The sequence below is a fragment of the Zalophus californianus genome, chromosome 2 (assembly GCF_009762305.2).
Source record: "Zalophus californianus isolate mZalCal1 chromosome 2, mZalCal1.pri.v2, whole genome shotgun sequence".
Classification (NCBI taxonomy): Eukaryota; Metazoa; Chordata; class Mammalia; order Carnivora; family Otariidae; genus Zalophus; species Zalophus californianus.
Window position 1 is genome coordinate 116,980,366 of NC_045596.1, and position 12,103 is coordinate 116,992,468.

A 12,103-nucleotide genomic window follows, 5' to 3' on the forward strand; every position below is an offset into this window, starting at 1 on the left:
CTAGAATCTCAGTGAACAGCCTGCAGTGGATGGCCTCGTTGGCCTTAGCTGAACAATGCCACCTTGTTCATGGTTGTGCTATTTCCTGGGATAGCCATATCTAATGCCTGATCCTTGCAAGGGTATAAAGGCCAAGTCCTCCTGCCCCCACTTATTCTAGCCCTTGAATGGGGTCATTGCAACCTTAGAGATCCCTATTAAAATGGACAAGGCTGTTGTTGGACCTGCACTGCAATTGAGCTTCTCTCTCTGCCCACTCTTTGTTTCTTCTCTCTCCCACAGGTGTTGGTCCCAAGGGCACTTCCTAATACATGATCTGCATACTGACTTCTATCTCAGAGCCTGCAACATGTAACCCACATGGCTTATTCAGTTCTCTGCTCTCATGTTAATTTCTAAGATAGGCCTTCTCTGAACACCCTATCTAAAATAAGCATTTCCCTACCGCTCTTTTTTTCTTTAAATCATGTAACAATTCCTGAAAAATGTGTGTGCGTGTGTGCAGACATATATATATGTATATATACATATATATGTATTTCTCTCACTTTCTTATAAGCTCCATGAAAAACTTTGTCATATTTACCACTCCATTCCCATCATTTAGAAAATTTCCTGGCACAGAGTGAGATCTGAATAAAAATGTGTTGAATGAAAGGCTGAATAAACCTGATAATGAGTATCAAATATAAAAAACAATAGAAACTTTTTTCTTAACTGTGCGGTTTTAGAACTTTAAGAAAAAAAAGTACAAGGTATCTGGTATCACCCTACTGCTTAACAGTCAATAAGATGAAAATAATGATTAGAGAAATAGAACTGGAAAGGAAGAGACAAAATTAACTTTATAGGTAAACTTCATGAATGTCTATGAAAAGAAGTGTCAAAAAAGTGTCCAGACAACATATTCAAATTAAAAAGAGAATCTGGCCTATGCCAAATACAGTAGATATAAGATGAAAATACAGCTCTATAGAATTTCTATACATAAGTAATAATGAATTTGAAAATATGGTAAACAAGATCATTTCTAAAATTAATAAAAACTGTAAGTACTTAGGAATAAGTATAACAAAGGTATATAAGACATTTTGAATTTACAATTTACAAAAGATTTGTTGAAGAACATGAAAGAAGACTTGAAAAAACGTGAAATGCGATGTGGATAAGAAGACTTAATATAGTAAGAACTCAATTTCTTCCAAATTCATCTAAAAAGTAAATACAACTCCAGTGAAAACCACAATAGAGTTTTTCACAGAACATGACAAGCTAATCCTAAAATTTATTTGGGAGAGTAGAGGGCAAAAATGAACCAAAATAAATTTTAAAACAACAAAATGGGAGAATCCTGACCCAATATTTGACAGGAATATTTAAGAAAATGTAACATTAGGGCATGGAGAGACAAGTGTTGAAACAAAATATAAACACCCAAAAATTGGATTATGAAAAACTTGGGGTAGGATAAATGTTGCATCACAAATTAATATCAATATTTGATAAGTTGTGCTACCACAATTTGTATGGAAAAGAAATGAGTCCTACTTCACACCACACACACACACACACACACACACACACACACACACACACAATTCTGATGAATTACAGAGTTAAACGTGAAAAGCAATATTTTAAAAAAATATGAAAGTTTTATTATAACAAATAAGTGTAGGGAAGGATTTGTTAGATAAGACATAAGATTCCAAACTGTAAAGAAATATTGATCAATGTGATGACATCTTAATTTTAAAATTTAACATCAAGGGGGACCTGGGTGGCTCAGTCAGTTAGGCATCTGACTACGACTCAGGTCATGATCCAGGGTCCTGCTCAGCAGGGAACCTGCTTCTCTCTCTTCATCTACTGCTCCCCCCTGCTTGTGCACACTCTCTTTCTCAAATAAATAAATAAAATCTTTAAAAAATAAAAAATGATAAAATTTAACATCAAGAGCAAGAACAACTGCATAACAATAACAACAAAACCCCAACAGATGTAAAAAGACAAACTATAGACTAGAAGACATTTGCCATCAATCAAACTCATGAAAAATTAGTAAGACAAGCAATCCAATGGACAAATGGGCAAAAGATATAAACAGACAATTTTCAGAAGAAAACTGAATGAGCAATAAGCATATATTAAGATGGTCAACCTTACTAATAATCAGGATAGTGAAAATAAAAATGAGATACCATTTCGTACCTATTGAATTGGAAAGAATAAAAAGTCTGACTCTAACAGAGACTCTCCTGTGTTACTGTCAGGGGTACAAAAACAACTTGAGTGGCAAAGTTAAGATGCTTACACTTTACCATCCAGTAATTCCATTTCTAGGAAATATTCTTTAGTGGAGAGAATTCTTACACAAGGAGTAATGTACAAGAAATTTATTGCTGTATTGTTTGTGGTAGAAAAAATATTGGAAACCACCTAAATTACCTCCAGTATATAAGAGCAACTGTGTAAATTGTCAAATATAGTCATGTAGTGAAATACTGTGCAGCTGTGAAAATGAATGACCTAAAGCTCCATGTTTCAATGTGGATAAAGCTTAAAAAGAAGAATGCTGAAAAAAGTAAGCTAGAGAATATACAGAGTATAATAATATTTATTTAAAAGTCTAAGAACAACAACAAATAAAAACCAAGGCTATGTGTTGTTTATGTTGTATACTATGTAATTACAGGTATAATCCATTATAAAACTATTCATGGGAATGCCATACAACAGTTTTTCTTCAGGGAAAGAATAAAAGTGATATGGTTGGAAAGGGATACACAGAAAGCTTTAACCATATTTATATTGTTTTATTTATTTTAAGAAAAGGTTGGATCTAACTATGACAAAATGTTGGGATTTGTTAAAAACTCAGTGCTAGGCATAGAAGTGTTCATTATATCATTCTTTATACTTTCATGTATGCTTGAAATCTTTTATTTAAAATATTTAAATTGTAAGGTATTTCATTTTTTTTAAGATTTTATTTATTTATTTGAGAGAGAGAGAGAATGAGAGATACAGAGCATGAGAAGGAAGAGGGTCAGAGGGAGAAGCAGACTCCCCGCTGAGCGGGGAGCCCGATGCGGGACTCGATCCAGGGACTCTAGGATCATGACCTGAGCCGAAGGCAGTCGCTTAACCAACTGAGCCACCCAGGCGCCCATAAATTGTAAGGTATTTCAAAATCAAGAAAAAGAAAGCGTATCAAAAGGTTCCGTTTTTTCAAAATTACCCAAATGCCCACGACTAGGGAACTAGTTAAGCAAATGTTAGTACAAAATGAATTCCTATGCAAATATGTAAAATAATGCTTTATATTTATCCAATACAGAATGATGACTCAATATTTGGTTGAATGAAAAAGTTTATAAAATATTATGTACAGTATAATTTCACATGTACATAATATCCATATATATCAGAAATGTTAAAAAGTTTTAAATGATTGTCTATGTTTATATCTAGATAGGTATCTTTGCTATTTTTTCTATTTCTTAATCATCATGTGTATCTTTATAAATATGATAAAACTACTGAAATAGTGCTTCAGAATTCCTCTGTTATAGAACTATAAATTAAAATGGAAAAGAAATATCAATTTAATTTAAATTTTCATTTATTTTTTTCAGCATATAAAATTGAGTGCCAGCAAAGCTACAATTAAATTTTACCCTAAATCACTGTCAGCCATGTGAATCAGTATCACATTTTTTGAAAAGTAATTTGGCAATATGTAACAATAGCACTCCCATAACAGGGAGTTATCCTGAGGAAATAATCAAAGACACACACAAGAATGTACAAGCAAGGATGTTTTTGTTATAGCATTACATAGAGCGTTAAAGAACTGGAAACAACCTAGATGGTCAACGACAGGGGATGACTCAATAGGTAACAGTACATAGAATACCAAGTCACACACATATTTTATGTAACAGTACATAAATACTAAGTAGCCAATAAAAAACATGTGTTTGAGGAACACCTAATAAGATGAAATATGCCCACACATAAAAGAAGGATATAAGATATACTTCAAATTTTGTCTTATATATATTTTAAAGACTAGGAAGAAACACATCAAAATTTAACAGTGGTTGTTAACTGAGTCGTTAATCAGTGATTTTTACTTTTAAATCTATTTCTGTATTTTCTAAATTTTAACAAACATAAATTTAATGACCTGAAAAAACCCCGCTTTTAATTTAATTTTATTTTTTTTAAGATTTTATTTATTTATTTGAGAGAGAGAGCGTGCGCGCGCGCGAGAGAGAGCACAAGTGGAGGGGCGGGGCAGAGGGCGAGGGGAGAAGCGGACTCCGTGCTGAGCAGGGATTCTGGATGAGGGGCTCCATCCCAGGACCTGAGCCAAGGCAGACGTTTAACCAACTGAGCCACCCAGGCACCCCAAAACTCTGCTTTTTAACAAAGAAAATAACCTACATCTCTGGGCCTTTCTCATCTCAGCACTTCATCTCACTGTCCAGTCTAGTTGGCACTAGCCCGTGGAGCACATAGAGATCCCTGGGTACAACCCATGGCAGATAATTACAAACCACCATTACAAACTGTCCCCTTGGCCAGACTCTCTTTTCATAAATGTCAGCAGGCTTAGAAGTCTGTACAGGTCAATAAACAAAAAGGCTAGTGAAGGATCAATATTTTATTCCTCAATCTTGCCCAAGTATGTAAATATTCCTTATTATCCATTGCCCCAGGTTTATTAGCCATCGCATCATCCTGAACTGGTTTGTGACGTGAACAGATAGCATTCGTCGCCCCAGGGGAAGGGTTAAACTACAAGAAAAGAGGGGTGGATTAAACAAGGAAGAAAAACTATCAACATGTCATAAAATATACATGCTATTTCTAATTTATTCCTGTTCATTTGAGCAACACATCTAATGTGTTACTAACATTTCTAGTAATACAGTGTTTTTGTCCCTGTAATAATGTGTTGGTATCTATAACTCTCATTTGGACTTAGTGAATTACTGTTTTATTTAATAAAAAAAAAGATAAATTGTATTTGATTTGTATTTATTAATTTCTATGAATTTGGTATATGACATTTATGAAAGCTTAGGCACATAATTTCTCCTTTCTTTAATTTACAGCCAGGGAACTGTTTAAATATAATTTTAAATGATGCATAAAATGCTTCCTGACGTATTTGTTTTCTGAATTTCCAACATGCATATTTGCCATTTCTGTATGATGAACAAACACTGCCTTAAATTGTGGAGAAAGAAAAATGTTACCTGTTTAGGATTCTTTTATTAAATCTTAGCTCTTGTATTTTGGTGGCAGCAGGCTGAGTTTCCTGGAGGTTGATAAGTTTAGTTGCAATTGCGATCTGGCTCATGCTAACTCAATTTGATAGGTAAGGCTTTGCAGGTGTAGCAATCATCAATTTGGTGCGAAACCTCAGAACAAAGTCTAAAAATAGATGTCACTTTGATAGTATTTGGGGGGAATAGAAGAAGTTAAATAACAGATGAAGTATGTTTCTTAAAGAAAGTCATTATTCCCAGATTATTTCCTAGGCATAAAATAGCTTTTCTAACAAAATAGGTATTTTTCTTCATATTTAATTTCTTCAGAATGATTCTATTTTTCTTATTCTGTATTTTGGTCACATTAATTTGTAACTCCTTTGAAAGCTATACATACAGCTATTGTTCAGATAATGTTAACATTATGAAATTTCAATTTTGAATTTTTCAAATAAATGCACGCTTCACATGGTAGTGCTCTTCCTTCAGAATAAGAGTCAACTATTTATTTTGCTTTATTTTTAATCAAAAAATATTTGGAAAAAAACAAAAGATCACTCTTTCCGGAACCATCAGTGAATAAAAAAATTATGGAGAGGCTCACAGTACTGCTCTTCTACTGACTTCTGTCATTAAAACAGATGTTCTCTATAACCTTGACCAAACAACTCCATCCTCTAATCAGAAGAGAGCAGACTTGTTTGTGGATTTATGATAGCTCTGTGCCAGAGCTTGGAAGACTGTCTAGGACTGTGGACTCTTACAGACTTGTTTTTGTGCTGAAATTTGGCTTATAATTCTTATTTTAATTTGTTTTATATACTTTCATCCAAACACGGTTTTCTTTTAAAAAAAAATCTTCTTATTAATTGGGTATTTCAAATGTATTCATCACAATTATGAGTAGCTATAGCGTTAAGTATATGATGGACTTGCTGATGTCAGCAGCTAAAAACTAATGCTGCTGATATCAGCTGACAGGACACTAATTACTAGTTATGAGGCTGTTGCCTGCTTAAGGAGCTATTCAGTGAGTTATGATTTAGAAAAGCTGGGAGAGCACAGGGCTGATTTGTGAAGAGATATCTAATATGAAAATACCACAGAAGTTCTCAAATTGATCCTCATGACAGAGATCTGTCTAATTAGGAAGTGTCTATTTTAATACTAAACCACAAAAAAGCCCAGCTGGAAAAGAAGAATTTATAGGAAGACACAGAGCCATCGCTAGTTTGGTTGACAGCAAATGCAACCTAAGCATGTTTCTCAGTGTTTAATCAATAGTGGCTATAGGACAATTACTCCCTAACAGACAATCTCTCTCATCATATCAAGAGGGAGGGTCTTCATAGGTGATCTGTATGGAGAGCCCCTATTCAACACCACTTGTCTTACCTTCAGAGTTGAGGCCTGTCTAGAAGCTAGACGCTAACTAAATTATCCCTGAGAAGTTTGCAGAACTGGCAATGTTCTGTCCTTGAGTGATTAAGGGAGTCACTCTGTTCTGAGATCCAGGAGAGGCATGACAATGGAGACAGGGGGGACATTTCGTTCAACTGAAGAATCAGCTTGGTGAATTCTGCTGTTAGACCCTAAACTTTTTGAGGACAAGAACATGTTCTGAACTTTATATTCTATGTACGTACGTACCAGTAAAGACCGGTAGACTGACCCTGAAGAGATATTTGGGGGGGGAAAAATTACAGTTTTCCTGGGAGGCCACAAAAACAGAAATCTGGCCACTTCCTCGCCAAACATGAGAGGACACCAAACCTTCACTGAGCTAGCTGCCTTTCTCTGGGGAGTTCTTAAGGTTATGTCCACACAGTAGCTCCGAAATATTTTTTGTGGGAAAGAAACAAGGTCTGTAGGTTTGGGCCCTGGTCTTGACCCCCCTGCTGCTTTCCTGCTTTTCTTGCCTCTGTGTCTGTCTTCAGTTGGTATGCAGAGTTTTACAGCCCAGCCTGCTGAGCAGGCTGTTAATGAGTCATGCCTGCTCCCTGGCTTAACTTTGGCCCAGTCTCAATCTCCATGAAAAGAGACAGAACAGAGAAGAAAAAGGTGTTTTGAAAACACTTGCTTAAGTTGATACATGTTTTATTGTTACTGATCTATCCACAGAATAGGTAATAGATGACAAATCATCAGCGGCTAATCCAGAAATATCAACAAATTGATTTCACACATTTTTGAGTCTTTTTTCCAGAATGTGAAGCCCTGGACTGAGCCACAGGGTTGGATGGAAACAGGATGGCCATCAGGCCAAAAAGAATGGTGAGTATTCAGTGTCCAGCTTGCCCTGCTGTGCAGCTACGTGACTGTGAACACTGCAGATTTCTCATCTATGAAAGAGCTCCCTATTTCCCATTGCTGTGGAGAGGAGTAAATAAGGTCATACCTATCACAATCCTAGCACGATGCTGGCCACGATGAGTGTTCTGTAACCATTATTGCCTTTGCCCTTTGTCTTATATTTTGGGTTTCCACCACAGCAGACTCTGAAACACAGATTCCAGGACCTGGAGGCTCTAGAGGAGATGGGGATTGGGAAGCAGCCAATAAGGTTGTGTCATTAAGCTAGACACAAGTGTGTGACTGAAACTTTTTTTTTTAAGATTTTATTTATTCATTTGAGACACAGAGATACAGAGAGAGAGAGAGCATGAACAGGGGGAGAGGCAGAGGGAGAGGGAGAAGAAGGCTTCCCGCTGAGCCAGGAGCCCGATGCGGGGCTCAATCCCAGGACCCTGGGATCATGACCTGAGCTGAAGGCAGATGCTTAATGACTGAGCCATCCAGGCGCCCGTGTGATTGAAACTTAATCCTGCCGGAAAATGGGGGGGGGGGTATAGGACCTCAGCATTATCCCTCCCAAGGGAGGCGAGCGCTTGGGGTATTTATACACCTATTCCCAAGACTCATTGGTGGAAGACTACTGGGAGGGGTGTAGATTAATTACCAGGTGATTCCAGCCTGCTGTGTGCCTTCTGCTGTTCTGGGCGCGGGGGAAGCCCTCAGCACAGAGATGCAGTTCTGATGGCTGGAAGTCACCTGAAGAACACTGAAATTTCCTAAGGGAGTGGGCAGGGCAATGACTTTCCAGTGTGTTAGGAATACCAAGACATCTAAAACATGGTAGTTTCCATCAAGAAGCCACCAATCTAATAAGGTAGATAGAACAGTTGAAGCTTCAAAGGAAAGGGTTTGTGATGCCAAGATGTCTGCAGTTTCCAGGAGAAATCAGCACCCGGATCTGCCCAGGGTGGTACTCACTACATTGGGGCCTCTGGCTCTTAGCCTTGCATCTGATCTGTCAGCATCCACAGGGTGAATTCAGAGGAACTGTCAGATTCATGTGAACCAAACCCCACAGAGTCTGAGCAAAAAACTAGAATGCCCATGGTTCCTTTGCATTCTCCCTTTGTAGGATGAGCTGTGTGAGAGGCCAAATTATAGTCTTAAAGTTAATTTAAAAATGGAGATTCAGAAGAATGGATGCTATTAAGAATCGCTCCCTCATTGAGATAGCACGAGGACGTCTTCTTCACTGAAGGGATGGCCTGGCCAGTAGGGTCAGAGGGAAATATAGTTTGGCCCAAGGTCCTCATCTGGCTCTGCCAAGAGTGGACACTAATTCTCCTATTTGTGGCTTCCAGAAAGCCAGCATATACAGTGGTTAAGGGTGAAGACTCTGGAGTAAGGACCTGGTTCAAATCTTGTCCTATCATTGTATTAGCTGTGTGAACTTGGCAGCTACTTAATCTCTGTGTGTCTCAGGTTTCCCATCCACAGTAGTGTCTATTTTATAGAATTATGATGATAAAATGTAATTCATATAATGCAATACGTATAAAGAGTCCAGAATAGTATTTGGCACAAAGGTAAGTGTTCATTTTCATTATGGCTGCTATTAAGAGCCCCCAAAACATTGATACAGTCCTTCTTTAGGTATGGTAATGCCTCTCAGCAAGTTTTCTTTTGTTCTTGGAACTAGTTTATCTCACTGAAGTGTCCTTGCTTCTTGTTGTCCTAAAAGGTCTGTCATTTGTGTGTTTGGGGAGGGGAACTGTCTCATTTCTCCTTCCATTTTCTGGACTATACATATAAATACAAAAACAATTTAGTTGCAAAACAACTCAGCCAGCTCAGGAGCCTGTCACAAAGTCAAGGAGTTCAGAGGCCAGAGGGCTCCCTCCGGTATGGAAACAGGAGCACTGCAACTGCATTTGACTCTACAAGCCACCACTCTAGGATTTTATGTTAGGAACGGTTGCACAATCAAGAACATCTTTAAGTTCTGTTTGGCCCTGGAATGCACTCTGGGATTCTGCCAAACATATCTCTCTTACAGCTTGAGAGCAAAGCAACAAATCAAAGCCACTGTCAGATTTAGCCCTGATAAATGAAGTATGTTCGTTGATGGAACCAAAGATCCCAAACCATCCAGGAGCACTATAGGGCTCCCTACAAAGTGAATGAGATGTATCAGTACAGAATGGACACATTGAAAGAACTGTTAGAAAACCTATCAGCTGCAAGTATATTGGGTTCATATATCAGTACAGAACGGACGCATTGAAAGAACTGTTAGAAAACCTATCAGCTGCAAGTATGTTGGAAAGGATGCCAGACTTAAAGACCTGCACAGTCCAAGAGAATAACAGGATTCCTTGGAAACTGAATGGACAGTATCTCTACAGAATGTGGCTATTGAGGGAACTGTGAGGAAGGAGATCAGCAGCAAGTGTGATAGAAATGTTATTGAACTTGGAGGGAAGTTTTATTTCAAATAGGTCACTAATGGCCTGTGAGGCTCTGGGAAGGTCATTTAGCCTTTCTGGACTTTCTCTATCAAATGAAAAGTTGGATAGTTGTTCTGTAAGAACACTCCAAGTCTAACACTATTCTGTGACTCTAAATACTGAAAGAGATGGAAGAGTGGAAGAGCTGTTTTGGTTGGAAAACAAAAGTGTCAGTGTTCCTTAAAGCTTTCCCCCTATCAATCCACAGTCCCTGGCAAGAAATCTAAGTATACTAAAATGAAGCCAATTAACATTCCTTACTACTGCTCTGTCATAAATCATCGTTAACTCAGAGAAGGCAGATGGGTGAGTAGCTACACGACACATTCTTATAGATGGGTTTGTTCATATTCTACAAATTTAATTTCATAAAACCAGAACCCCATTCTGTTCTTCAGACACACAGTCTACTGTGGACTCCCCAGGCATACACAGATAGAAAAGGTGATGGGGGATCAATTAGATGAGGACCAGGCACCGCCCGTTGGACCTGAGTAGTGTGGAGTCACTGGTGACTTGATAAGAGCAGTTTTGGTGAAGTGGTGGTGGGAGAAGGTGGGTTTAAGGGAGAAACTGCACACAGTGAAAATAGCCAAGTCTTAAGTTTTGCTGTCAAGGAAAGAGATAAATGGGATACAGTAGAGTCGTGAGAGGTTTTTTTTTTTTTTTTTTTTCAAATGGGAAAATAACAACATGCTTGTACACTAATGAGAATTATTCAGTAGAGAGGGGACAGTTGATGTTGCTCAAGGAAGAACAGGACACTTGCTGGGTTAATGTCCTTGGGTAGGTCAGACAGGATAGGACCTAACGGTAGACTATATGGGCACAGGCAGGTAGTGGTTGGATGTGGTATTGGGGAAAATCACTTCTGTTTTCTCAGTGACATAGGAAATAGCACCATCAGCTGAGGGCAAAGATGGGGGAGGAGATGTTGGAGGTTTACAGAGATAGAAGACATGAACTGGCTGCCTAGGAACATAAAGTGATGGAATCAGGATGAGTACCAGGCAATATCAAGGACCACTTGAGGTTAATGACAATGAATTTAAAGTGAAATCGGTCAGCATGTTTGGGTGTTAGTCTGGCCATGCTGTGAGAGTATAAGCAACCAATAGACTTGAAATTTCACTAGGGTTTTGGTTTAGTCAAGCCAGTACAAGGGAGAGAGGGGCAAGGGAGTCAAGTCTACATGCAAAGGGATGGTTATAACGACAGGCTACTGAATTTTAACTGAATGGGGATGGGAGAGAGCACATCAAGGGGGTGGAAAAGTAGAAGGTGATAAAAGCATTGGATTAAAGTCCTGGTGATATAGAAAGATTGTGTTGGGGTACCAGAGGGAAAAAGCTCAAAAGATAATAAGGGGGTGGGTAAGAAAGGTGGGATGTCTGAAATTAACTTTGGGTGTGTTGCAATTATTTGTAATGAGAATGTTGAAGGTATGACTGTAGAAGTGAATAGCCGAGCTCGAAGGGAGGACAAAGCCATTGGAGAAAGGAGATGAAGGAACCAAAAAGCCAGGATCCTGGAAAGAATATTGGTTGTTGACCTCACATGAATAATAACCGGACTTATTTTAAAAGACACTAATAGTGAATTGGCTGCTAAAATCTTCAAGGAGTGAGGGGTGGTAGAGAGCTGAAACTAGGTGGTGGTGACGAGTGAGGTTCAAAGCTGAGGCTTTTTTTTTCCTTGAGGGAGCACAGGCTCAAAGCAACAAAGTGGAGCATGGAGAACACCTGTTTCACCTCTGGCTCCATAGCGTGAGGAGTAAATAACTACCCGACCACCTGAGAGGGCTACAGGGGAAGACATGGCCTCAGGGAGAGCCAGGTGTCAGCCAGAGGAGGATCAAGGAACATTATTCAAAAAGGTGGAAAGTATAGGGCAGGTGTCAGCAAACTATAACCCATGGGCCCCCTGTTTTGGTAGCAGCCCTCCAGGGAGGCGTGGAGGGAGCAAGTGAGCAAGCAAGTCCCTCTCTTGCCCCCTGCTGCGGATCACCTGCGGAGT